Source organism: Hyaena hyaena, unplaced genomic scaffold (genome assembly GCF_003009895.1).
Source record: "Hyaena hyaena isolate Hyena2069 unplaced genomic scaffold, ASM300989v1 scaffold_44, whole genome shotgun sequence".
NCBI classification, from domain to species: Eukaryota; Metazoa; Chordata; class Mammalia; order Carnivora; family Hyaenidae; genus Hyaena; species Hyaena hyaena.
Window position 1 is genome coordinate 4372622 of NW_024080676.1, and position 26799 is coordinate 4399420.

Genomic DNA, 26799 nt, shown 5'->3' on the forward strand with positions numbered 1-26799 from the left:
CAGTGGGCTCTGTATATCCAGTCTTTCAAAGATGAAATGAAACAATATAGAGTGATTGTTCAGTAAGAAGGAGTCATTTTTGTTAGATAGGAAAAGGGTCAGATACGAATTTTGCACATTTTGCTAAAGGTCACTGAGGATATTGAAGGACTTTCTGTGATTTTAGCAAACTTTCCTTTTCTTACTCAAACTAAACTTTTCTTTGAAGATTTCCTTTTTTTTTTTAATTTTTTTAATGTTTTTTTATTTATTCCTAGGAGAGAGAGAGAGAGACAGCGTGAGCAGGGGAGGGTCAGAGAGAGAGGGAGTCACAGACTGAAACAGGCTCCAGGCTCTGAGCTGGCAGTCAGCACAGAGCCCGACGCGGGGCTCAAACCCACGAACTGCGAGATCATGACCTAAGCGAAAGTCGGATGCTTAACCGACTAAGCCACCCAGGCACCTCTGAAGATTTCCTTTGGTTTTAAACACTTTCCTTTTGCCTAACTCAGATGCATTTTATACCTTTACAGGCTTAAAAATTGAAACAAATTTTCCATGGAAACAACCTTCATTTGCTATCTAGTTATAAATAACTCCTTTCTGGTGATTTTTTTTTCTTACACTAACCTAACAAAGACAATAGTGAACTGTATGTTTGTTTGCTTGTTTGTTTGTTTTTTCCTGAAAACCAGGTGAACATAATACCATGTGTTCAGGTAAATAGGTCAGGATACAGATCAACATAGAATATTACTCTACAGGCTTATGGAAAAAAGACTCTTCTTAACGTTAGTGGCCACAAACATACTATTTTCCATGATCTCCCTCTTCATATTCTAGTGCCATGGTCATTTTATTATTATGGCTTTATATTATAATATCTATTAAAGTGAATGTCCCCTTGTAGCATGTCAGATTCCCTGAAAGCAGAATTGGAGATGGACTTTGGGATGCAAAAGGTTTATTAGGGATTAGCATCTGTGAAAAGGGTGGTGAGGGATGGAGCAGAATTGGGCAGAGAAAGTAATCAAACTAAGGCGTAGGTCGACAAAGCCTCAGCCAACCCAGTGAAGTTACCGTGTACTAACTGTCAGAGTGACCAGCATCAGGCTGAAATGGCCAGGTTATAACCTGCTAACCCTTAATCACCATGTCCTGGCAGCCCCTGTAAGATGTGACCTTGGACAAGATAGGTCTCGGCAGCTGAGGCTAACCCTGAAGCAGCTGACAGCTGGAAGCTATGTAGTGATCACGCTCCCTGCAGGCCAGGCCATGAGCTCTTTGTCAAAGGAGGATCAGACTGCACATCTCCTTGTCGAACATACCCTCCTTTGCTCTGTTTTTTAAAACTGTCATCATAATGATTCACGGATCTTTGTGTTTCTTTATAAATTTGGGAAAGTGTTTTGAATTCCTTTTGGAATTTTGGTTAGAATGGCACAGAATGTATGCTATTCAATGTGGGGAGAATTGACATCCACTGGGGAGTGGTGGGCCATGTAGACAGTATTTGGATAGTAAAAAGATGACACTCTTGGAAGGGGTTTGTGGAGGTAGCAAGTCAAGGAGGTAGTCAGTGTGATCAGGAGATTGTTAAATAATGAGGAGATCAAGAAAATAAATAGACTGAAGTCAATATAAAAAAATACAGGAGCATTTGGTTGGCTCAGTTGGTTGAGCGGACTCTCAATTTTGGACTCTTGATTTTGGCTCAGGTCATGATCTCACAGTTTGTGAATTCAAGTCCCGCATCGGGTTCTGAGCCGATGGTGTGGAGCCTGCTAGGGATTCTGTCTCTCTTTCTCTCTGCCCCTCACCTGCTTGTGCTTCTCTCTCTCTTTCTCTCAAAATACAAAAATAAACTTAAAAAAAGTGATATTAAAAATATGGGAGCTTGGTTTCTCACTGTCAAGGGGGAAGAGGTGCTGGATTGGAATTAAATACATCAGTGTTGGGGCACCTGAGTGGCTCAGTCGGTTAAGCTTCTAACTTTAGCTCAGGTTGTGGTCTCATGGTTTGTGAGTTTGAGTCCCGCATCGGGCTCTGTGCTGGCAGCTCCTGGAGCCTGCTTCAGATTATGTGTCTCCCTCTCTCTCTGTCCCTCCCCCACTCACACTCTCTCTCAAAAATAAATAAACATTAAAAAATATTTTTAAAAAAGACTTGTTAAAAAAATAAATACATCAGTGTAAAGTCATGGTGTTTAAATGTATTTATTTTTTAAAAAAATTTTTAATGTTTTTTTTTAATTTGTTTCTAGGAGAGAGAGAGAGACAGCGTGAGCAGGGGAGGGTCAGAGAGAGAGGGAGTCACAGACTGAAACAGGCTCCAGGCTCTGAGCTGGCAGTCAGCACAGAGCCAGACGCGGGGTTCGAACCCACGAACTGCGAGATCATGACCTAAGCGAAAGTCGGACACTTAACCGACTAAGCCACCCAGGCGCCCCTGTTTAAATGTATTTAAAGATAGATACAGAAGTAGAAATACTATGCATATGTGTAATATATGCATATGTGAATACATACAGATGATTATATATACATATATTTCCTAGCTCTGACAACTGATAAGACCTAGTAGTCATGACATCCCAGTAGTAGTGAATACACTGAGTCCAAATTTTGATTTCTAAATACTATCCTCCACCAAAAGTAACCAGGGCTCTTTGGAGAAATGGCCAATTCCAGAGCTGAAGCAGGAAAAACACAAAATGAGCCTAGAACATTGAGTTGGACCAGAAAGTAAGGAAATCGTTTGTAGTATGATGGGGATATACCAACAGGACAAAAGAGTCAGATTGAAGTGACTCCCACTGGCAAGTCTGGGACAAGTAGAGCATGAAAATAAATAACTATAGCAATACATGACAACCCACTGAATGAAATAGGAGAACATCAGCCCATGTTGAGAAAGTAAATAATGAATAAGTAAGTGAAAAGGGAAGAGGGAAAACTTTTTCTTGTGTTAGAATGTAAACTAGAAAATACAGAAGAAATGATGAAGTAAAGAAATCACTTCTTAACTATCATTATTGTGATGATCAATTCAGGCAATGATTCATAGATGTTAAGGCTGATGGGTAGGGCAAGGGACAGGATATTTGCAGAATCTCAGAATATCTCCCTACAAAATATTTATCAGGTTCAAAGGAAACAATGGTGATTTTCTGGTGGAGGGAACTACTTGATCAGATGAGCAAAATTCTCATTACATTGGTGTGAAGAGTTGACATCATGAGCCCTTGATGAGATGCACAGAGAACCCAGCCTCATTTTTGTGTTTTTTTCTTGTCCAAATGTATGTCTGACCTGAGTCTAGTCATGAGGAACACTGCATAGACCCAGTTCATGATCATCCTACAGAATGAAAGGCCTGTTCTTTTTAGGACTATCAAGGTCATAAAAAACAAGGAAAGACAGAGGAATTGATGGGAATCAAAGAGACTAAAAATACATGCAGTTAAATTCAATGTAACTTCCTGGGTAGGATTTTGGACTAGAAAAGGAAAAGAGACATTGTTCCAGAGAGTGAAAATTTAATTGTATCAGTGTTGATTTCCTGATGTGAATGGGGCTCTGTTCTATAGACATACACACTGGATATTTAGGGGTCAAGTTTGTAGTTTTCTGTCAGAATGTTCATAAAAACACTCAATAACAACAACAAAACCATATACTGTATATAGATATATAGAAAGCAAAAGCAAATGTGGAAAGATATTAACAATTGGGAAATCTGTGAGAAGGGAATATAGGAGTTCTTGCAACTTTTCTATAATTTGAAGCTATTTCAAAATAGATAAGATACAAATAAATATTCATATTTAAAATAAACATGAAAACTTGCTCACACAAAAACTTGTACACAAATATTCATAGCAGCTTTACATACAATAGCCAAAAAGTGAAAGCAATAAAATATCCATAAATTGGAATGGATAAACAAAATGTTGTATAACCATATGATGTAATATTATTTGGCAATAAAAGTATTGATACATACTACAATGTGGATGAACTTTGAAAAACACTGTGCTCAGTGAAAGCAACCAGTCACAAAAGACCACGAATTGTACAATTCCGCTTACCTGAAATGTCCAGAAGAAGAACATTCACAGACACAGAAAGTAGCCTAGTTGTTGCCGGTGGTTGAGGAGAGCAGGGAATGGGGGGCAGTAATTGCTAATTCACATGGAGTTTCTTTGGCGCTAAGGAAGACATTCAACAGTAATTGTGGTGATGATTGCACAACTCTGTAAATATATTGCAAACCACTGGTGGGTAAATTTGATAGTATGTGAAATATATCTCAATACAACTTTATAAGGAAAACATGTCACATATGTACACATAACATAAAGACATAAAGTTTTCTGGGCACACAGGCAGACTGAAAAGGAAGGAACTTTGAAAATCTGTACTAAGCAAGAAGAGCCACTACATGAGTAGTTCCACCAGGGATCAGGGCTTCCCTTCTGTCCATTAGGCCTTGTCTCTCGCACTAGGTCCCACATTCCCTACAGTACAGGAGGCAGAATAATGTGAAGATTACAAATCTAGCTCTACAGCCAGATTGCCTAGGTTTGAATCCAAATCTACTATACCCTATGTGATAATGAGCAAATTACTTAACTTCTCTGTGCTCTGTTGTAAAATAGGGATGCTCGATTGGATTGGAGTGAGGAATAAAAGACATAATCCATGAAAAGTGCTTTCAAAAGTGTTATTTATTGGAATTCATTAGAAGTTGACTATGGTTCTTTTTTTTTTTTAGCTTACTTTTTGAGAGAGAGAGAGAGGGAGAGAGAGAGAGAGAAAATGAATGGAGGAGGGGCAGAGAGAATCCCAAGCAGGCTTCAAGCCATCAGAGCCTGATGCAGGGCTCAAACTCACAAACCATGAGATCATGACCTGAGCTGAAATCAAGGGTCAGATGCCTAATTGACTGAACCACTGAGGCTCTCCAGGAGACATCTGTCTTAAAAAGGCTCCAATCCATTTTACCTGTTCATTTCTCTGACATCATTTCCCTATTAAAAAGCTCCTACAACCAATCAGACACAAGCTTGATATAATTCTGACCAATATGTCCTATGGTTCCCAGAGGCTACCCCTACTCTCTGATGGTCATTCTCTGTGCTCCATTTTCCCCTATTCATTGTAAGAACTGAGTCAGGGAATGAGAATATGCCTCAGGGAATGTTGTTTTCAAAGGCCAGTGTCATTGCTATTATTCTTTCATGCTGTTACATATTGCAACAAGCACCTTGGTTTCCTGTCATCCTGTAGACTGGACAAGCAGATGGGAGCCTAATCATGAGAGCTGATATTAATTTCATGCTAATAATGTGTCAGCCATGGTACATGATTGCTTCATTTCATCTTCATGCAATCTCCATCTTGTAGACTATTATCCTTTGTCACATGAGGAAACCGATGACCAGAAAAGTTGTCAAGGCCACACAGGTCCTAAGGGATGGAATGAAGATTCTAATCAATTTCTCTGTGTCTTCAGATTCTATTCTCTTAACCACTGTGTTGTATTGCTCTATCCTCCCCAGAACAGGAAAAAGCTTGCAGCTAAGGTCCTATTCCAGGGTAGCCAAAAGAGTTAGAGGTCAGAAATTATGTGTTAGATATATCTGTGTCCTAAGTGTCTAGGACATTGCCTGACACATGATAGGAGTTCAGATTTTTGTCAAACTGCTCAACTATGCAGTGGGACATCACCTTTCAAATGGAATTAAATGAATCCATTGCATGCAGAGTCCTGCTTCTACTTGCAGGAAAATTAGAGGGTTTGGAAGTCAGAGGGATCCTAGTTAGAATTCTGGTTCTGCCATTTGGTAACTTTGTGACCTTGGACAAAGGCACCTAATCCCTCTGAGTCTTGAATCTATAATCTGGAAAATGTAAAAAGTAGGTAAAAATAATACTTTATGGTATTGTTATTCAGATGGAATGAAATAAAGGTGCAATGTTAAACATATAGTTAGATACTCAATAAATGATAGCTATTATTATTGCCCCCTCATCCTTTCTTCCAAACAGGCCTTTGTGAGAGGTCAACTATATGTTGGTTCCCAACTTAAATAAGCGGAGCAACAATTGCAATTCAAAGTGGAGTAGTAGAAATAGCACTGAATTAAGAATTGGGAAATCTGGCTTCCAGCATTTTTCTTTTTTCTTCTGGCTTCTGACTTTTGTTGTCCTACTTCTAAGTAGCAGCTATGCAACCTTGGTCAAGTCACTTTATTTGTCTGGGGTTGTAATTCCATGCCTCAAATTAGAGTCGATCTCTGAAGTCGCTAGGATCCTCTTAATCTACATGTCTGAGACCCTTTAAGAGATTATGTTGAGGAAGTATTACCCTTGGTTTTATCATTTTAAACAGGTTATATGGGTAACTGGAAAACATATTCACTAACTCATTTTAGAGTTACATGTTCATTTATTTGAAACTTTATGAAGCATACTTCCTCCCCAAACCGTAGAAATTTGGTGAAAAGCTACAAGACTCAAATCTACCACCTAGCGGTGAAGAAAAGAATATTCAGACTGAAGATAAGATGGTCTGCCATCCCACGTGCAGGGTGCCTGTCCTCAGCAAGTTTTGATCTCATATTGTCCTCTCCCCTCACCACTCAGGATAGTTTTGTGTTCACAGAAATTCAGTATTTCCTGACTTAATAGTTTGTTCATTTTACAATACTCTTTAGCCAATGAAATATCGTGGGCTTTTGAAAATTGTGGAATAATCATTGGTGTTAGATTTGGGGAGCAGTGATGCCATTCTATTCATACATCTCAAACCAGTTCTACTCAAGAGTCCCAACCAGTCCATCTCTTTACGGACAGACACGATATTCCACAAGTGCTTGGTTCAAGGAACCAGGACCACTACTTTGAAACGACACAAATCAATACACAATGCAATTCTTGCCAGCAAGTATTTACTGACTTTGTTTTACCTACTACAGTAATTAAAATTAAGTCTTCGCGTTTAAATTTAAATATCTAAAAGCAGGAATGCACCATCCTTAAACTTAAACCCCAAAGGTGAGGAGGGGGCCAGAATCCTAGAGTATTGGGCTTATTGGTAAAGAGGGATCTATTTTCCATTTTTTCTTTGCTTTTCTATTCAGCCCCCATCTCCCTCCGCTTTCTCCTTTCGTTCCATTTTCTCTTTCTTTCCCAAATAACAGGTAATTACGATCAGAATTGTTTAAATGGAACAGGTAGTGCCCTACCGGGGTGACTTAATTTCAGGTTTTCACCTGAAAATCCCTTTCGTCATTGAAAATATTTCTCGAGCCTTTCTTAAAATATGGAATTATGCCATTTTCCAACACTCTGCTATAAGTATTGTTAATTTAGCCTTCTTTTGAAATACTATACTCACTTTAGTACAATTTTCTTAAACCTCTTTCCACACACGCAGGAGGGGATCCGAATATGCAACTTTGAGAAATTCCGCTTATGCCTTGCTAGTGGAAACCTCCTAGTCATTCGTTTAATTTAAAACCCCTGGTTTTCAGGGATTCCACGGGCATCCGGGCATTTATTCTTAACTCGGCTTCTTTAAACAGGCTCCCGAGAGGAGCAGTTTCAGTCGAGAAGTTTAGAGAAGCAGTTACCACGGAACTCGCAACAGTTGGTGTCGGGCGATAGGCAGGTTAGAAATGATAGCTGGGGCTAGTTTAAGATACATAAAGTCCCGGGAAGGGAGAGGAAGGGGTAGCCGTGGCCTTGGGGCACAGTGAGGAGGCGGTGCAGGGTCGCGGTGGTGGCAGGGGGTAGGGTGGCGCGAGCTCCTGCCCCCGGAAGGAGCCTTCCTGGGTTGCCAGAGCCGGCGGCGGCTGCGGCCAAGGAACTCAAGGACCGCAGTCGGGCGTCCGCGCCAAGCCGATCGCGGGACCCAACGCACTGCCAGACCGCCCCCGGGATTACGCCGGGGCCACAGGGAGGTGAGGCCGGCCCTGCCCCCGCACCGCCCCCGGCGGGAGGCGGGACGCCCAGGCCGCGGGTGCGTGCGCGGCCCCGGGCGACGCGGCTGGGCGTGCGCGGGGCCGCGGCGGAGGCAGGGCCGGGCGGGCGGCAGAAGATGGCGAGGGTGTGTAGGCGGCAGCAATGCTCCGTTGAGAGACGCGGCTTTCGGCAAGAACTGGACTCGTGGCGCCACAAGCTCATTCACTGTGTAGGTGAGACCCTCCCCCTGCCGCCTCCGGCCCTCGGGCCGCCCCGCCACCGGCTGCCCCGGACAAGGGAGGGAGCCGGGACAGAGAGAATTGCTGCTCCGGCCCGCCCGCCCTCTTTGGCTCGGGCGTCCCCCTCCCCCACCCCCCGGAGTGCGGGCGCGCGCGACCTCAGGGCGGGCTCTCCCCCGCTCCGTTCTGAGCGCGCGCGCCGGCCCCTCCCCTCCGCGCGCCTTCCCCGGGGCGGGCACTCGGGCGGGAGCGCGTGCCCCTTCCCTCCCCCGCCTCCCCTTTTCCCCGCCCGGCGGCCCGGCGCCGCCGCGGGCTTATTGTGGAGACTCGCCCCGCGGCGCTGCCACTTGACTAGGGGCGCCGCCTCCGGTGCCGCGGAGCCGGGCGCGCGGGAGGGGGGCGGGGGCGTGCTGGGTTCTGGCTCAGCCCGCTTCTCCGCTCTGTTCCGCGCCTTTCCCCTCCTGCGCTTCCCCTCCCCCATTCACGGCGGCGCGCGCCCCAGTCCCCGCGTGCACGCGCGGCGGCGGGCGGGCGCCAGTCGCTCGGGCGTGTGCGAGGCGTGAGGCGGAGATGGGGGCGGAGGGAGCCGGAGCTGTCACAGGCCCCGGGTCCGCCTGACCGAGCCAAGTAGGGTGTCATGGCCGCGGGGGGCAGCGGCTACACTTCCTCTGCGGGCGGCGGCGGCGGCGGCGGCCGGGGAGTTAATCCTCGACGCTCGGGTCGGTGTGTGTGTATTTGTGTTCGATGTATGCGCGGCGGGGAGGAAGGGGGGTGGGACCGGGTCCGACCGGGAAGCCAGAGCGAGGGTCGCTCTTGTCCCCTCCCGGGGGATGTGCTGGAGCCGCCGCCTCGCCGAGAGCCTCGCCGCACCCCCCCTCCCCTTCGCGCCCCTGCCTCCCAAGCCTCGGGTGGCTTTTTCCCCACGGGCAGGAGGGAGTGTGGACGGGGACGCCCCGGGAGGGGCCGGGCGGCCGAGCTGCGCCTCTCACACTGTGTGTTTTGTCTGTTTTTCTCTCCCAAGGTCCCGTTTCCCTCTGTGCGGCGGCCGGCGGGACCATAAGGGCTTAACTCATATATTTAACCCCCCTCCAAAAAGTAAGTGGCCCGTGTGGTGTCTCCGCTCCGCCCGCCGCCCCCTAGCCTCAGTCCATCCTTGTGTCTGACTCTCCTGTCCTCCAGCATTGTTATTTCCCCATCTTTGCTTCGGTGCTGCTGCTGTGTGGGGAAATGCTCTCTCGTGCTTCTCCGTCCCCCAGGCCCAGTCCTCTGGGAGGCCCAGAATTCCAGCCCCTTCCTCCCCTTCTCCCGTGGGGAATATTCTTGGGAACCAGGTCTTCCACAGCAGAATCTAGGAGATTCTGTCCGTTCGCTTGGGCCCCTCATCCCCTCCTTCCCGACAGGGTTTCGTTGGAAGGAATTATGCAAATCCTGCTTTCTGGTGTCCATTCAGCGGCAATTTCATGCGGTGAGAAGTTCTCTTTGTTGTGCGAGGGGGAGAACAGACACTGATTTAATAGACATATCTATTGGGGGGAAGGGTGGAGGGGGTGTGGAGAGGCTCAGTTTGGAAGAATTACAGCACTTGGTTAGCCCAGTGTCTTTGTGTTTGAGCTTTCTGGTTTGACAGGAGGGTATGTCCTTTACAATGTCCCATAAGAGATGTTTTCTGTAATAGATTAAAAAGCAAAACTGAAACTTTAAGTAAGTGGAACATAAGGTAACCTTTACCTGGGGAATGTAAGCCCTTCCATTTCTGCAGTGTTTCAGTATAAAGATGCATGTGAATTTCGTTAAGAATTTAGACTGCAACATCAAAATTAACATAGGTAACAATGAGTTAAGGTATCTGATATCACTTTGGTTGTCCACTGTTTAAAAGTACATCTTAAAACATGCTTGTCTAAGTAATGAAGGCACGAATCAATTTTTTGGTGTAATTTGACTTGTGGATGTATTTTAAAATATCCCTCCTGCCAGTGCAAGCCTACCTCTGCCCTCTAGAAAGCCTTTTGGTTATCAGTTATCATCTATTCTACTCTGTCTCTGCTTGTATTTTTTCAAACCCATCATACGTTTGCTAAAATTTTATACCAGAGTAGGCACTTTTTGAATTACTTACTGTAACCATATGAAAGAACTTATGAAAGGCATGTGGCTTTTGAGAAGCGTGAAATTAATGAATTTTTGGAATTGTGAATATAAAATCTTGAAATCATTTTGAGGAATTTTTAGTTCATCTTTTTGTTTCACTTTTTATGTGATTTTTTTTTCCAGTGGGGCTTTTTAGTTTTTAAGAGATTTTGAAATTGACTATAACCCTGTAGGTTTCTTAAGTTATTGTTACTTTAGATGGCTATAATGAGTTGTTTATCTTATTCTAATTCTGTTTGCTCTGAATCCTTGCCTTCTGCCCCAGGCCCCCCTTTTTATCAGTTAGTTATTGCTAGTGTTTGTGGTTACTTACTGCTGCTTGAGAGGATTTTTTTTTTCCTTTTAATGACAAAGTCTGATAAATATTTGAATTGAATATCAAATTTTGACTCATGTTTTGAAGGAGGGTTTTAATCTGGACATCAGTTTCCTTAAAGCATACTTTTAAATCCAAATTTCCACTTTCAGTGTAGTAAAGTTCAGGAGATACTTAAAGTCCAGAGTGCAGAGCAGTAATACATAGTTGATAGTCTCCCAGCTAAAATCAATTGGGTTTCATATTTTCATTTTTATTTTATGTAATTGCTTTAAGAGGAGAGTTCTAAGTAAATCAATGTAGTGTTAACTTTCTATACTTGAAAAGGCCAGCAGTGATTCTCAATGCAAAAGGCAACTATTTTGTCACTAGCAACTCTAAATTTCTCGTTTATTTTAATGAGATTGGTTCTGAACAGTTAACCTTCTATGTGATTCTGTTGACTGATTATCTTAGCACTTTAGGGTCATTTGGTTTCTAAATTAATATGTAGCAGTCTTTGGATTAAAAATGAATTCTCATTTATTTCCAAAATCTAATTTTTCTATTTTGGGAGGCTGTTTGGTGGGGTGCAGTGAGATTGTGGAGGTGTTTTGTTTCCATTATTAGGTTTCACTTGTATTGGAATTAGTAGCAGTTTCAGACAGTGATTATGATCAAAATGGATATTTGGTAACCAAGTGATTATTGAGATGTCCTCTGGGACTGTGGCAGTCCATATTCCAGGAAGATTGAGGTTCTCTCTGCTGCTTGGTGTGATGTATTGCTTGGCTGCTCCTCATCCTTGCTGTATTCTCTAAAAGCTCTTTCCAGTGTAGGGAAAGTTTTGTTGATTTCAGCTGAGCTCTAGCTTAAGTCTTTTTAACTGACAAAGAGTCATTTCAGATTGTCCTGATTCCCTCAAATGTGCTTGTAGCTGGAGCAATTCTAGGAATCATCTGAATAATGCCATTTAAAAAATTTTTTTTTTAGCTTTATGGGGCTACACTGGATGGCCTGTAATTTCTTTCAGAGAATTAAGTATTCATTGTCGTGGGGACTTGCCACTTCCAAGCACCCACCTAATTCCTTAGCTACTTGTATTACTGCTGTTTTTAGGAATGAAAGGCAGTTAGGTGAGTACTTACTTGATTTAAATTTGTACCTGGCGCTGTGGGTAGACAAAAGTACTGGGTAAGTTATCCTAACCTTCAGGAGCTTTTAGTACTTACAGAAGATCTAGCGTATTCATAATACTACAAAGCAAAATGTACTATTCTGTTGTACAAGCATGTGCTAGGAGTGTTTAGAAGTGAAAGATATCTCTTGAGTTGATATAGGAAGGCTTTATGAAGAAGGTGGCATATTTTTGCTTCATTTTGATGAATATGAAAGAGGCATTCCCTTCATGAGAAACCAGCAAAAATGGCAAAGGATGAAAATGAGTTTAAACTGTTTGTCTATTTAAACTACTGTCCATGATTCACATGTAGGGGATGTATAGGTGATAGGCTTGCAAAGGTAGGTTGTAAGATTTTCTATTTCTACTGCTGGTTAAAAAGTGGGGTCTCTTTGTTAGACACCTCGGAGTTTATAATACATTTCTCTCCTTAGCTCAGGGGACAGTGTTTCCTTTATTTGAGGATTCCATTGTGGAACTCAACAATGACATACATTGTGTTTTAAATCACCTTGACAGGGATGATATTGTTATCCAAAACAGTGTCCCTTCTGCGTAAACTCATTTGGAGGCTATACTTTATTTCATCACACAAAACCTATTTTTGGAATTGCCTAAAATCAGTGGTGTGTGTATGCTTTGAATATCCTTACTGTTGAAAAATTTTCATTCTTGGAGGTTGCATTTGGTATTTGGAAACAGTTTAAAACCTTTTTTTGGAGCAAACAAAGGTGTATGCAAAATAATGAAATTGATTTTCTTTCCTGGTTTGCAAACTGGCTATGAAGCTCAGCAAAGGGGTTTGATTTGTTTTGTTATGCCTCGGAACTACTCCCTTGATTATTTTTATTTTTTAAAAAAATTTTAATGTTTATTTATCCCTGGGGGAGAGGGGTCAGGGGATGCAGAGAATGAGGGGGAGACCCAAAATCCGAAGCAGGCTCCAGGCTGTCAGAACAGAGCCCGATGCAGGGCTCAAACACTCATGAACCATGAGATCATGACCCAAGCCAAAGTGGTATACTTAACTGATTGGGCCACCCCAGATGCCTCTTGATTCTTAATTCCTTTATGTCTACACATCTGCTATATGGAATCTGGATATTGGGTGGATGTAAATAAACAAAGCTGTTGTTTTCGTAGTTTCAGGTTAAAATTTTACTATTACTATCCTCCAAATTATCTTCCACTCTTTGTGAATATTTAAAAAATCTTATTACTATTCCTTACAGTTGAACATTGCTCTTGGGATTATTTCCGAGTGAACTATTATTTTATTGATTGTCTCTTGTATGCAGGAAGTATCCCAGTACAGTGGTCCATACCCTGAATTTTTTTTTTCAGTTGACATGTAATTTATGGACCATAAAATTCACCCTTTAAAAGTATACAATTCAATGAATTTAGTTTATTCAGTACATTGTGCAAACATCACTGATTCCAGAACACTTTTCATTACGCAAAAAAGAAACCACATACCCATTAGCAGTCATTTCCCATTCCTCCTTTGCCCTAGCTATTGGCATCCCCCAGTCTACTTACTGTTTCTGTGAATTTGCTGATTCTGGACACTTAATATAAATGTAATCATACAATATGTGGCCTTTTGTGTCTGACTTCTTAGCATGTTTTCAAAATTCATTCATGTTGTAGCAGGTATCAGCACTTACTTTTTATGACTAAATAATCTCGCATTGTATGGACAATACTATGTTTATCATTTGTCAGTTGGGCATTTGAGTTGTTTCCCCATTTTGCCTATTATGAATTAACGTTGCTGTGAAAATTTGTTTTCACTTTCTGGGGTGTGTACCTAAGAGTGAGATTTCTGGGTCATATGAAAACTTTAAATTTTTTGAGGAACTGTCAAACTGTTTTCCAAAGCAGCTGCAGTATTTTACATTCCCACCAGCAACATAAGAGGATTCCAGTTTCTTCACCCCCTTGCCAACACTTGTTATTGTTTGTCTTTTTGAATATAGTTCTTGTATTGGGTAGGTCTCAAGTGGGATATTGTGGTTTTTATTGGCATTTCCCTAGTGACCATTGATAGTGAGCATTTTTTAAAGCTTCATTTAGAGAGAGACAGAGAGCATGAGTGGGTGGGGTGGGGTGGGGGGAGAGAGAGAGAGAGAATCTCAAGCAGGATTTACACTGTCAGAATGGAGCCAGATGCTGGGTCTGAACTCACAAACCATGAGATCATGATCTGAGCTGAACCCAAGAGTTGGACCCTTAACCAAAAGAGCCACTGAGGCACCCTGAGCATTTCTTCACATGCTTGTTGGCCATTAGTATATTTTCTTTGGAGAAATGTATATGCAGATCTCTACCTCATTTTAATTTTTTTTTAATATATTTATTTGTAGGAGAGAGAGAGAGAGAGAGACAGTGTGAGCAGGGGAGGGACAGAGAGAGAGAGATACAGACTCTGAAATAGGCTCCAGGCTCTGAGCTGGCAGTCAGCACAGAGCCCGACGTGGGGCTCAAACCCACGAACCGCGAGATCATGACCTAAGCAAAAGTCAGACGCTTAACCGACTAAGCCACCCAGCCGCCCCTCATTTTAATTTTTTTTTAACATTTTATTTATTTCTGAGAGAGAGGGACAGCGTGAGAAGGGGAGGGTCAGAGAGAGAGGGAGACACAGAATTTGAAACAGGCTCCAGGCTCTGAGCTAGCTGCCAGCACAGAGGCTGACTTGGGGCTCAAACCCATGAACCATGAGATCATGACCTGAGCCCAGGTCGGCTGCCCAACTGACTGAGCCACCCAGGTGCCCCTCTACATCATTTTAAAATAGAGGGTTTTTTTTTTTTTTTTTGAGATATTAAGAGTATATTCTGGATACTAGACCCACATGGTGTATGATTTGCAAATATTTTTTCTCATTCTTAATTTAAGAATAATTACTGATTGGGGTGCCTGGGTAGCTCAGCTGGTTAAGCATCCGATGGTTGGTTTTGGCTTAGGTCATGATCTCCTGATTTGTCAGTTTGAGCCCCATGTCAGGCTCTGCACTAATAAAGCCTGCTTGGGATTCTCTCACTCCGTCTCTCTTTGTGGCTCCTTGCTTCTCTCTCTCAAAATAACAAACTGAAAAAAAAAAAACTTAAAAAAAATTACAGATCAGAAGAGAAATTGCAATGTGCCCTGTAAAGGGATTAAAGTGATAGGAGAGAACTAGAATTACCCGGGAAGGCTGCTTTAACATTCTTTTCTATGAATTATTAAAATTGTGTGTGTTTTTAAGTAATCCCTCTAGCCAACATGGGGCTTGAACTCCCGACCCCAATATCAAGAGTCACATGCTCTCCGGACTTAGTCAGCCAGGCAAGCCAAAGTTGTTGGTTATTTTGTGTTACAACACAAATATACTTTGGTATCCTAATCTTCAAAATTCTTGCCTTTTTTTTTTTTTAAAAGTACCCTCCATGCCCAGCATGGAGCCCAACACGGGGCTTGAATTCACAACCCTGAGATCAAGACCTGAGCTGAGATCAAGAGTAGGATGCTGAACTGACTAAGCCACCCAAGTGCCCCAAAATTCCTGCCTTTCTATAGTGAGAGTTCATATATCAAGTTCAGATAATGTGGTAAACCACATTATTCAAATCTGTTCTGTACTTGAGTTTTGGATAGTAAAAAAGGTTTGGGTACAGAGGGAAACCTATGTACAGATATTTTGTCTGAATCTATTGTTCCTTAGTTTGAGTAGTGAGATTAATCTATACAATAGCAGGATTTTTGAAGTTTAGATTGCATTATTTGGTTGCGTTTAATGAAACTCCTATTTGATTGGTTGTATTTATTGCAAGTAACTGTATGATTTTATTTTCTGGTGATAAATACTGTTTTAAAAGACTGCTTTGAATTTTGTGATTAGTGACAGTTTCTCAGATTTTTGAGTTGGTTAGATATGGTATCACAAAGTGTCAGATGTGATGATGTCTTAAAGATGAAATTGAAGGGCATTTGGGTGGCTCAGTCGGTTAAGTGTCTGACTCTTGATTTTGTCCCAGGTTGTAATCTCATGGTTTGTGAGTTTGAGCCCTGCATCTGGCTCTGCACTGACACTATGGAGCCTGCTTGGAATTTTCTCCCTCTCTCTCCCTTCCCTGCTTGTGTGTGTGCAAGCGCACACTCTTTTTCTGTTTGTTTCTGTCTCTCAAATAGACTTAAAAACAAAACAGGTGAAATTGAGAAGCTTAGAAGGTAGGTGGCAGAATTAGTCTGAGAATCCTTTACTTAATGGATTGTGGGGTATGTTAGGAAGGCTGTATGGTTGACACCTTGTATCGATTTTTGTCTTTTTTCCCCCTTTTGCTCCACATGCTTATCTGTGTTTTGTTAAAGAGAAATAAATATGGATTCTTTGGATTTATCACATAATCAGTTTTCTGAATGTTATAATGCAATCCAAGGAAGTTATGTATAAAGCCAGTTTTTATTGAGTGCCTTTATGATAATGAAGTTCTTATAATCCAGTTTTGTATAATGTGTATTTGAAAAATTAAATAATTTTTTAAAAGTTCATTTATTTTGAGGGACAGAGAGAGTGGGGGAGGGGCAGAGAGAGAGAGAGAGAGAAGAGAAGAGAAGAGAAGAGAAGAGAAGAGAAGAGAAGAGAAGAGAGTCCCAAGCAGGCTCCACTCTGACAGTGGAGAGCCCGACATGGGGCTCCATCTCACAAACAGCGAAATCATGACCTGAGCTGAAATCAAGAATCACGCTCAACAGACTGAGACCCCCAGGGGCCCCTGTGTATTTTAAAGAATTTATTTATTTTGAGAGAGAGAGAGAGAGAGCGCACAGAGTGCGTGCTTGCACTCTCTCTCAAATAAACTAAAAAAAAATCGGTCAGTTGGGAAACATTGAGTAACATCTCTTGTTGAAGCAATCAGGGGATTTCCCTTAGCATAAATGCTTCCTCTTACCCACAGAAAAAATTATATATTTCAGATTTTGAAATATTTACCTAGTTTATCAGGTAAAAATAAAACACTGAATTAAACTCTTCCAGAAGCAGACTTTTTCTTTAACTTGCTTCAGTTGCTGTTTGAAGTTACATAGAGGTTTTCTGCTTCTCTTAAATATGGCAACACATCAAGACTTATTTTTGGGTTAGAAGATGTTAACACCAATATTACCTCCATGAGAGCTACTTTTATTGGAAAGTTGTGTGATGAGCATTTTCATTCACATTGGTAATACTAGATAGTCTGTGACTGACTTGGTATCACTGTTAGCTTACTTTTCATAAAATCTGAGTTTTTTTTTTTTTTTTTTTTTTTTTTTTTTTTTAGCATTTATTTATTTTTGAGAGACAGAGACAGAGCCTGAGTGGGGAAGGAGCAGAGAGAGAGGGAGATACAGAATCCAAAATAGGCTCCAGGCTCTGAGCTGTCAGCACAGAGCCCAATGCGGGGCTCGAACCCATGAACCGTGAGATCATGACCTGAGCTGAAGTTGGAGGCTTAACCAACTGCACCACCCAGGCACCCCAAATCTGAATTATTTTATCATTATCAGTAAATGGCTATTTTGTATGTTTTTTCTTATTGAGTTTTTTAGACTTTACCAGAGAGTAAAGGCTTGTTCTACCTCTGCTGAACTCTTCATGTAAAAGGGAAGAAAAAGTAATTTTAAAAGTCTATAGGGTGTATCTTGCTTTGTGAAAGAAAATCCCACATGTGAAAATGTGAATTTACCATAATGAAATATATTTTATTTTACAAGAGAATTTACATCTAGTTTATAAGTAGCATGTTCCACTAGTATGTTTAGAAGTATTGGTTTAGGGTCCCCTGTCTGGCTCAGTAGGAGGAACATGTGACTCGATCTCTGGTTGTGAATTTGAGCCCCATACTGGCTGTAGAGACTACTTAAATAATTATTGGTTTATACAAATGTCCAAAGTAAGTGTACAATGTATGTAGAAGACAGAATTATTGAATTTGTTAAACTAAGATGTTGGGTGATCATTTTTTTTCACATTTTTGTTATCTCTGTTGTATGGGTATTTGTAGGCTCCTGCCTTACAAGCAATGTAGGCATATATTCTAGGTCATTTGTAGGTATTTACCTCTGTATTTCTGTTCTCCTGCTCTTTTTCTTTTCATCGTTTAAATTCATGATTTATCAAAGGTAGAAAGGATGCTAGAATTTGTTTTGTTGTTCAGCCATATTACAGGGAAAAGAATTTTTTAAAAATCTTCCATTTTGGAGAACTTTAAACATACACAAAAGTAGGACAGTGACTAATACCCCAGCTACATCAGTTAATGGCCATTGTTTTATTCCTACTGGATTATTTTGAAGTAAATCCCAGGCATATTTACTATTGAATCTTTCTTGCAACTTTTTTTTTAAATTTATATCCAAGTTCGTTAGCATATAGTACAACAATGATTTCAGGAGTAGTTTCCTTAATGCCCCTTACCCATTTAGGCCAGCCCCCACTCCAGCAACCCTCTGTTCTCAGTATTTAAGAGTCTCTTATGTTTTGTCCCCCTCTCTGTTTTCATAAAATTTTGCTTCCCTTCCTTTGTGTTCATCTATTTTGTATCTTAAAGACCTCATAGGAGTGAAGTCATATGCTATTGTCTTTCTCTGACTAATTTCACTTAGCATAATACCCTCTACTTACATCCACATAGTTGCAAATAGATAATCTTGCAACCGTTTATATAGTATGGTCTCCCTGTTCCCATCTCTTATTCCCAATGTAAATTTAAAGAAATAAGATATCTAAGTATAGGGAAGACTTTGTTCTTTTACTAATGTTTTTTATTTATTAATTTTTAAATTTTTTAACGTTTATTTTAAAGAGAGAGAGAGAGACAGCGTGCAAGTGGGGGAGTGGCAGAAAGAGAGGGACACACAGAATCGGAAGCAGGCTCAAGGCTCTGAGCTTGTCAGCACAGAGCACAACACAGGGCTCGAACCCATGAGCAAGATTGCAAGGTCATGACCTGAGCCAAAGTCCAATGCTTAAACGGCTGAGCCACCCAGGTGCTCCTACTAATGGTTTTTAAAAGCTAATGGATACTGAGCTTTTACTGTGCCAAACAAGATCCCTTTGATGTTAGTATCTGTTTTACGGGTGGAGAAACAGAAAGATTAACGGTTTCATTCGTGATCACATAGCTAAAGAGTGGTAGACCCAGGATTGGAATTCAAAAGCCTGTGCTCTTTAATCTTAAACATTCAAGCATATGCCCTTTTAGATTTTCCCATTTGGTTCCACCAGATTGTCCCCTCTTTCTTTGTTTACAACTACTGATTGCTTACTTGATTTATATTACATTAAAGAATTCAGGTTTCTCTGCCTGTAATCTTACCATAAATGGTAACATGATTACTCTTCCAATTCTTTGTCCTGGAATGCCTTGCCCCTTTCTCTTTATTATTATCTTCCTGTTTGGCTTTTCTCTTTCTTATTGATTTTTTAGTTTTGTCGGTGGTATTTAGAGCTAAGTAGGTTTCTTGAGCTGAATGTTTCTACTGGCTTAGTTTTTCTTCATATTTGCTAGGCTCGGGTTTTCTTCACCATTGGCTGAGATTTGAGCATAGCCTGACAAGAGGAAAGGCAGCAAAGGATATCCAAGTGATACTGATTCTAGGTCTTAAGCTTGATGAGACTTCCATGTGGACTGGCCCAGTTCAAGGCACTTTGAAATTTGTAACAAAAGCCTTATAGTAACTGTGTAGGTGCCTGACCTTTTCTTCTATTCATGTCCTTCCTTGAGACTTCAAGTGTTGTGGGAGGGGCAAACAGGGTAAAGCAGATTGGGGTTAGGATTCTGGATTCCTGGGTTTTAGCCAAATGCCTCCTCAGTTTTAACCTTCTGTGATTTAGATTTGGTGCAGTGGGCAATAAATATTTTTAAATGTGTGCTAGAAAGGGAAGTTGCTGAGTTGTTATAACTACTGAGAAGGAGAAGGAGTGATTTGGCAAATTTTAAAAATTATACAGTTTAGAGGGCGCCTGGATGGCTCACTCTGAAGAATGCAAACTCTTAATCTCAGATTGTACATTTGAGCCCCATGTCGGGTGGATTACTTAAAATCTTTTTAAAAATACACTATTTTGGTAATTCAGACATCACTGATCTTAGAGAAAATGCCTCATTAATAGATATAGGAAGATGTTATACCAAAGGAGAAATTCCCATCAAAATAAAATGGGAAGCTCCTTGCCTTCACTAAGAATAAAAAATTAGGGGAATGGAAATGTGTGTCACTATGTCCCTGTGTTGAAATGAGGCATTTTTATTGCATGATTAATGGTATAAATTCTAATCTTGTCTAAGTGTTAGGTAATGTGAATTTTCATTCAGCTGGTAAGTGGACAAAGTTTAATATGTATAAGTGAGCATTGATTAACTTATCTTGATCACAATACAATATTTTAATATGGATAGACAATAAGTTCATACATCTTTGTGAGTAGTTACTGAAAAAACTTTGAAGCTGGTCATTTTTCTATGAGTGTTTATAGAACTAGTTCATCTTTTAAAAATGATTAGTTAATATATCACCTTTGTTCAGTGGCCAGAATACTAAAATTTTACTTATTATTTACTTATTGGTAAGTTATTGGCAGTACTATTTTTATGATACTATGTTAGCTACTCTATCTAGATTGAGTTCTGTTCTGGAAAGAATAATACATCAGGATAAATATAATAATATGGGTTAATTTCCAACAGTATTTTAAGAGGTACTAGAATTGTGCTTTATTGACCTTTTAAAAGAAAAGTACATATGATTAAAGTGATAGTTATTTTCCATGTGAGACCTGTACAACTAATTTTTGGGTGTGTTTTATTATATATGGCTTTTTGTATTGGATTTATTAAAATAGGTTTTGGAATTTTGAAATAAATATATACAGAGTCAGAAATCATACACACGTATATACATACCCATATTGAAAACAGTTTCAAGACCCATTGCTATGGCTACTAATGTATAATCTTATCTAAAAGATAACATTCCTTTTGGCTCCTTTCTCCTTAGGCAAAGAGTTTCTGTTAATCTTAAATGACATATCCATATCAAAGATTAGTACATTTTATTGGTGAAAGGGAAGAGTACATTCCTAAATGGGTGAAAGAGAAGAGAAACTAGAATTTTCCACATTAGGTGAGAAGATAGATAGGAGTTATCAAAAGCCAGAAAACTTGGGGCTTAAGTTTTCTAAAAAAACAGTAGGCTACTGTTTGCAGTCCAACCTGAATGAGTTGGTGTTGGCTAAGACTGTTAAACTACCGGGGCACCTGGGTGGCTCATTTGGTTAAGTGTCAGGCTTTGGTTCAGGTCAAATCTTGGAATTTGTGAGTTCAAGCCCTATGTTGCACTCTGAGCTGACAGCTCAGAGCCTGGAGCCTGTTTGAGATTCTTTGTCTCCCTGCCACCCTGCTGCCCCCCTGCCCTGCACTCTGTCTCATTCAAAAATAAACATTTAAAAAAAGACTGTTAAACTGCCAAGACATTTAAATTATCCACAGATTTTGAACTTCTAAGAGCAAGAGAATGTAAATTAATGGAGAAGAGTTATTTTAATGTAGTTTACATTGATAAAATAAACTGACATTGTAACAATGACAAAGGACCAGAAATGTTCATGACCCAGACAGTTTTTACCCTTTTTTTTTCTTTTCTAAGGATTTAAATTTTACTTTGGAGAAAGTGGAATATTGTTCTTGTTAAATGATTAGTAAATGTTTATGTATTACCCCTCAGATATTAAGAAATTGTTTCTTGGAGCACCTGGGTGGTTCAGTCAGTTAAGCGTCTGACTCTTGATTTTGGTTCAGGTCAAGATCTCACAGTTTGTGGGTTTGAGCGCGAGCCTGCTTGGGGTTCCCTCTCTCCCTCTCTGTCCGTCCCTTGCTCACGTTCTTTCTCAAAATAAATAAACGTTAAAAAAATTGTTTCTTAAAACTGATGCTTAGGTAAATACACCTCTAATAATTATTGTACCTAAGTCAACCAATCCAGATTTTGTCAGTTTAACAAGTAATCAGATAAAGTCAACTGTTTGAAGAATATGAATATATAGAAAAGGTAAAGAATAAAGGCTGTATTAAGAAACAGGAAGGAAGGATCTATTGTCAAATCATGTTCCTACCAGCTTCTGGTTTTTGTGACTCGAGAACAGAAGTATAAACAGTAATAGTAATGATACTGTGCCTATTATATTTGACTGGAGCATGAAATAAACACACTTCAAAACTTGATACTTAAAGGATGCTTTCTCTCAGGTGGCAGAACATACAGGATCTTCAGATGTTTGTTCCAATAATGCAGCCTAGGATTCTGAAGAGAATGTTCTTTTAGGAATGAGTATCTTGCTTTTTCATGATACAGTTTTCATTCATCTTTCTTCCTTACTTTATACAGCTCCATCTTTTCTTTATATTTCTTGTTCTTTCTTTTCATGTGGTAAAATAATTTGATATATGTTTGGAGAAAAGCATCAAATTAAGTAAACTGAATTAACTTTTGAAATAAATGTACACTTGTTCAGATTCCCCTTATCTGAAAGTAGAGGATTCCTATGAAACCTTTTGTAAGCTAAAATGGCGTAGAGCAAAGAAGCAATTAATTACCAATTCTTTTTTAATTTTTATTATTTTTTAATGTTTTATTTACTTCTGAGAAAGAGACAGTATGAGTAAGGGAGGAGGGTCAGAGAGAGAGAGGGAGACACAGAATATGAAACAGGTTCCAGGCTCTGAGCTAGCTGTCAGTACAGAGCCCAACATGGGCCTGAACCCACGAACCATGAGATTACCACCTGAGCCAAAGTCAGACGCTTAACCGACTGAGCCACCTAGGTGCCCCAATTACCAATTATTTATGTAGAAAAAATTTTGCACATTCCCAGACCCAAGAAATAACCTCTCCTAGGTTTTTCTGATACCCTCAGATGCATCTTGTTAATGGATGCAAAAAATAAATTGAAATAAAGCACAGATGCTAACAGACAGTTCAAAGTTACAATGGCTTGATGCTGAGTGTAGTTTAGGGGAAGGAGCTTGGTGCCACTGTAGCTGCTCAGCGTGCACACTGCTTCTGTAACAGCTTGCTGCGAAACAAATGCTGACCACTGTTTCACATTTTGCCTTTTTTCATAAAAGTGAGGTGGTGTAATGCAAACTTTTCAAAAAGTGGGAGATAACCTGTATTTTTAGTCTAAGGGTGAAGCAGATATCTTCAGAAGCCCATGGAGATAAGATTATATTATTTATTTATTTATTTAGAGCCAGCCAGCACACCAGCAGGGGAGGGGAAGAGAGAGAGGGGGGAGAGAGAATCTCAAGTAGGCTCTGCACTGTCAGCACAGAGCCTGATGTGGGGCTTGAACTCACAAACTGCGAGGTCATGGCATGAACTCACAAACTGCGAGGTCATGACCTGAGGCGTAATCAAGAGTCAGTCAAGCTTAACCGAGTGGGCCACCAAAGCACCTCCAAACAATTTTATCTTCATATAATACGAATAGTTTTCTCTCTTCTGGCTTTTGTCTAAAGTTAAAACCTTTCTTGAAGTTAACCATTGAGTCTTTTTTTTTTTTTTTAAACACCAAGGTATATGAAGGACATTTGTACTTCTAGAAACAATATACCAAAATAATTTTAGACATGGATTTGCATGCTTTTCAAATATTAACCATGTGTAGCTAATCCTTTAAAGATTATATCTTAATAGGATGGAAGAGGTTGTTAAATGTTATTTTGTACTGACAAGTTTAATTCCTCTTATCTATTCTTTGCTTGTTTATCACATTCTAAGGCCCGTTTTGGAAAGCACTTGCATATAACAACAAAATGTGGCTTTGGATACAAATTTTCTTCACATTTAGTGAGCTATGGATTGTACAATTGTAAAATTGTATGGAACTAATTTTAGTTCATTGTTATATGAAGTGCTAATAGTAAATACTGTGTAGGATGGTTGTGAGAATTGACTCAGAGGCAGAACTTCGTCTTTGCTTAGTAAATAATACATCACTTGAAAGAAAACTGTTGAAGCTGGTTCACAGAATTTGTGTTTTAGATAAAATCTTAAAATTATAATTTCTTTTAAATATTTTTATAGTAAAAACAATGATTCTTTGGAATTTAATTTGCATTGTGTTTGGTTTATTCAAACTATTATATATTTACAAGTTCTGTGTAATGGTTTGGGTAATGGCAATTTCCACATCATTATCACATTTATTGCTAGATTCTATAGAATAGGGTGGCAAAAATATTCATATGTTGTTTGCATTTTGCCAACTAACAGAACAACTACATACTTTTTCTTAGTAAAAAATAGTTCCATTTAGGCAGTGGTGTGGAGTGGGAAAAACCCTGGGGCAGGAGCACTAGGTTCTGGTATAAGTATGACTATAGCTGTGTGGTTTTGAGTAAACATACTTAATCTTTCTGCATCTTGGTTTCCTTATCTGTAAAATAAGAAGGTCTTGGAGAGCCATCTAATTATAATGTTTTGAGAAAAATTGTTTTTTTCCATGTTGAATAGACCTTTGCATTCCATGACAGAACAGTTGACATGATAGTAGGAAGTATTGTATATAATGAACTAAACTAAATAATGTCCTCAAAGATATTTGCCTTATAAAATGTTCATGAGAATAAAGGCTGTTTATTCATCTTTAAGGACAAAGGATGCATAAGGAATGGGCAATAGCTCCTCAAGGTCATGCCAAAATATAGAACTGATTTTTCTCACTAAGAATATATAGCTATATACTCATAAGGTGGGAGAAAGACTCATTTAGCTAATGATAATTGTATATGTATATTTTATAAAATGTAAATATTCAGGTTTTTCTTTTAATACAGTTTTCCATAGTGGCTGCACCAGTTTACACTCCCACCAGCAGGAGTTCCCTTTTCTCCACATCCTTGCCAACACTTATTGATTCTAGTCTTGATAATTGCCATTCTGACAGGTGCAAGGTGATAGCTCATTGCAGTTTTGATTTTCATTTCCCTGATGGTTAATGATGTAGGGCATCTTTTCATGTATCTGTTACCTATCTATATATCTTCTTTGGAAAAAATTTTAATTGGGTTGTTTGGCAGTTTTTTGCTTTTGACTTAGGAGCTCTTTATATATTTTGGATATTAGCTTCTTTTCAGATACGTCATTTGCGAATATTCTCTCCCTTTCAGTAAGTTGCCTTTTCACTTAGTTGATGGTTTCCTTTGTTGTGCAGAGGTTTTTTAGTTTGATGTAGTCCCAACTCGTTTGTTTTTGCTTTTGTCGCTTTTGTTTTTGATGTCAGATTTAAAAAAAAAAAAAAATCACTGCCGAGATTGATGTCAAGGAGCTTGTTGCCCTTGTTTTCTTCTAGGAGTTTTTATGGTTTCAGATCTTATGCTCAAATCCTTAATCTATTTTAAGTTAATTAAAAAAATTTTTTGGTGTTTATTTTTGAGAGAGAGACAAACAGCGACAGTGACAGCACACAAGTGGGGGAGGGGTAGAGACAGAATCCAAAGCAGACTCCAGGCTCTAAGCTGTCAGCACAGAGCCTAATGCAGGGCTCAAACCCACAAACCCCGAGATCATTGATCTGACCTGCAGTCGGATGCTTAACCACCTGAGCCACCTGGGTGCCCCATGTTGAATTAATTTTTGTGTATGGTGTAGAATTGTGGTCAAGTTTCATTTTTTGCATGTGGTTGTCCAGTTTTTCTTTCTTTTTTTTTTTCCATGTTTATTTTGAGAGCGAGAGAGAGCACAGGAGCTGGGGAGGGGCAGAGAGAGAGAGCAAGGGAGAGAGAGAATCTCAAGCAGGCCCAGTACTATTAGCACAGAGCCCAAAATAGGACTCGATCTCACAAACCATGAGATCATGACACAAGCCAAGATCAAGAGTCAGATGCTTAACCCACTGAGCCACCCAGGCGCCCCAGTTGTCCAGTTTTTCTAACATTATTTACCAAAGAGATTGTCCTTTTTTGATTGTATATTCTCGGCTCTTTTGTCATAATTTAATTGATCGTATATACATGGTTTTATTTCTGGGCTCTCTATTCTGTTCCACTGATCTGTCTGTCTTTATGCAAATACAATACTGTTTTAATCTCTAATACTTTTTGTAGTGTAGTTTGAAATCAAGGAACGTGATGTCTCCAGCTGTGTTCTTCTTTCTTAAGATTCCTTTGGCTATTCAGGATCTTTTATAGTTCCAAACGGATTTTAGGATTGTTCTGTTTGTGAAAAATGCCATTGGAATTTTGATAAGAATTGCATTGGATGTGTATATTGATTTGGGTAGTGTGGACATTTTAACAATACTAATTTTCCCCAAATAGGAGCATGGAATATCTTTCTTTTTATTTATGTTTTCTTCAGTTTCTTTCATTAATGTTTTCAGTATACAGAGATATCATCTTGGTTCAGTTTATTCCTAGGTATTTTATTCTTTTTGGTGCATTTGGAAAGGAGATTGTTTTCTTCATTTCTATTTTGTAATTCATTATTAGCATATCATCATTAGTGTGTACAATTACAACAAATTTTTGTTTATTTGTATTCTGAAACCTTACTGAATTCATTTATTCTAACAGTGCTTTGATGGATTCTTCAGGGTTTTCTATATATAATATGTCACCTGCAAATAGGGACAGTTTTATTTCTCCTTTCCAATTTGAATGCCCTTTATTTCTTTTTTCTTATTTAATTGCTCTGTCTAGGATTTCTAATACTGTCTTAAATAAAATTAGTAAGAGTGGGTGGGCATCGTTGTCAATTCCTGATCTTAGAGAAAAAGCTTTCAGCGTTTCACCATTGAGTATGAAATTAGTTGGTGGCTTGTCGTATATGGATTTTATTATGGTGAGGCATGTTCCCTTTATACCTGCTTAATTGTGAGTTTTTATTATAAATGGATGTTGAATTTTGTCAAATGCTTTCTCTGCAACTTTGGAGATGATCATATGATTTTTATCCATT

General features: G+C 39.7%; 1 protein-coding gene across 7 annotated transcripts in view; it reads left to right on the top strand.

Moving 5' to 3' along the window:
- The first annotated feature begins 8072 nt into the window (after positions 1–8072).
- Positions 8073–26799, top strand: part of LCOR (ligand dependent nuclear receptor corepressor) — a 141506-nt gene continuing 122779 nt past the window's right edge. For 4 of the 7 annotated variants that reach the window (XM_039230241.1, XM_039230245.1, XM_039230246.1 and 1 more), the window contains exons 1-2: positions 8073–8182; positions 9210–9283. The gene's annotated coding sequence lies outside the window, so the exon portion shown is untranslated. Of the gene's footprint in view, positions 8183–8869; positions 8912–9209; positions 9284–26799 lie in introns of those variants that run through there. The other 3 variants (XM_039230242.1, XM_039230244.1, XM_039230243.1) reach the window with 3 other exon arrangements.